The sequence below is a fragment of the Corvus brachyrhynchos genome, unplaced genomic scaffold (assembly GCF_000691975.1).
Source record: "Corvus brachyrhynchos isolate BGI_N302 unplaced genomic scaffold, ASM69197v1 scaffold280, whole genome shotgun sequence".
In the NCBI taxonomy this organism is placed as follows: domain Eukaryota; kingdom Metazoa; phylum Chordata; class Aves; order Passeriformes; family Corvidae; genus Corvus; species Corvus brachyrhynchos.
This window is the reverse complement of record NW_008236198.1, coordinates 802,935-805,313: the sequence shown is the minus strand read 5'-3', so window position 1 is coordinate 805,313 and position 2,379 is coordinate 802,935.

Below are 2,379 nucleotides of genomic sequence, written 5' to 3'. Positions count from 1 at the left end.
ACTTCTGGAAATTACAGCAGGTATTGAGCTGCCTCTGTTCAACACAAAAGTCTGACCCCAGCTCTTCCAGTTTTGGGATCAGAAGATCTCATTCTCTCACTTACATTTCACTCCAACATTACAAAGGCTGAATTAACAAAAAACATTCTCTTTCAGCTGCTAATCAAGCTTTTCAGCCCCAATCTTTTCTTCTCAGAAGGCATTAAAATACTTATTTTGGAGAAAATCTGTGTGTATCAGCATTCCCTCCACCAAAACCACCCTGTAAGCAGCTTAAAGAAGGATATTGTAACACTCACAAAGCTTCAGCTGATCTTAAGTTAGAGATATTTTCCTTCCAGTTTATGCCTGGAACAAACTTCTCACGTTGGAATATGAGGAATCACGTAAAAGTAAAAAGAACCCTAACAAAGGTTATTAATCCCAAATTTAATATATATTCAAAATATTTTTTTTCCTTTGTCTGTCCTGTATTCAAATCACTTCTGCAAAAGTGAAGCAGCACTTTTAGTGAATTTAGTTTCACTTTCTGGTCTCCCTCACTGACTACCCAGGCTCAGCCCTGCCTTCTGAAGAGCCTTCCTGTCCAACTCAACAGGTTTCAGTTTTATTGGGCTTTTAAGTTGGTGTCTGTAGCTAAATCTCTACACCACAACATTTTAGGATCGTTCCTCAGTGAAGGATGAGCTCCTGTGCGTCCCTTCAGAACGGTCAGCACAAGATTTTCCACTGGGAGAGGAGGATGGGAAAGAGGGCAAGAAGCACATCAGTCTTATACCTTCCCATCCACATTTTCATCATCTGCAGCTCCTCCAGGCCGTGGTTGACACCAGAGCTATGAGGAAACGCCATGCTAAGGAGAATTCCCACTCTGCTCCCTCTGTATTTCCTAAGTTCACAGAATCCTGGAAGGAACACTAAAACCATCCAGTTCCAACTTCTTTCCATGGGCAGGGACACAAAGCAAGCTCGGAACTGTATCCAGGACATTGCTCCTGCTTAAATCACTCAGAGTATTAAATTTTTTTTAATTGTTACTGTTTCTCCATGCAGATGCAACAGTTGCCTGCACAACTCAGGGGTGGGAATGAACTCCAGGTGCTGCTGCTCCTAAACTCATCCACAAGTGGATCAAAGGCTCCTCCTGGCCCTTCACCTCAAACAGAGATGCCAAAACAGGACAAGGAATTCACCTTCAAAAAAGCAAAGATGAAAACTCCTGCTCCCCTCTGAGTGTGATATCAAGACTGATACGTAGCAAAGGCCTCACCCACTGGAACAACATCCATGAAGGGAAAAGCCAAACATGCCCAGCCCCAGATCCCAGTGGGATCTCCCTGCCCTGGGCAGCACAAACCCCCAGCCCTCGGTGCTGTCACTGCTGTGACGTCGACGTGAGGACGTGACACCGAGTAGGAAGTTACTCATGGCTCAGCCCCACAGGACACAGCGCCGGGAGCCCGCAGAACAGCGGGATTTAGCCCAGGATATTGGGGTGAATTAAAAAAAAAATGAACAAAATGTACAAAAACTCAAGCCAAAGATCCCGAATACTCTGATACCCGGAACACAGGCCCCCACTGTCTCTCCAACTTTGTAGAAGGCAGGAGTTTAATATCCACATTTTTTGGAATCACACAGGGATCAGACCCGTGATTCCCTCTTGAGATACAAAACCACACAGGCAGGTTCTTAAAACTTCTAAGATTAGCTCAGGACGTGTTGTCCCAACAACAGGAAGACTGGTCCATTAAAGTTTTGGTTTGGGAGGAAAAGATAAAATAATTTAAGGAAAAATCCCTGTACATTCGGGAATTCCAAGGGAAGAAGCGTCATCCGTAAAATCTTCTAATCCTGACACTTTCAGCTTGCCCTGGAAGCAACACCTGTCCCACAGATTTTACTTTTCCAAAGCATACTTCCCAAATTTTCATTTCCAACACATTTGTCAACACAGAGCAGCAAACAGCCTCGAGATTGAGATCTGGGGATAATTCGGGGAAAACTTAATGGAATATCCATTCATCAGCCCTAATTCCCCTCCTCAAAGGGGAAGAGCTGATCCTATTGGGATGGGCAAATCCAACCCCCACCAATCCAACACTGCCATAAAGAGGCTTTTTACACATTTCCCCATCGTTATTATATTATATCCCCATTACATCCCACAACATAACCCCCATTATCCCCAAATAACACCCCCCCACTCCCCGCAAATCCTGGGAATTCCTGCGTTTTCCACCAGAAACCTCTCCCTCCCAGGACACCGCGCTACCTTTTAAGCAATCCCCCTTTGTCTTAACGACTACAAAAAGATACTTAAAGGAAATAAAGCGATGTTTTAGCATATGCGGTCCATAAAAAAAAAAAAAAAACGGG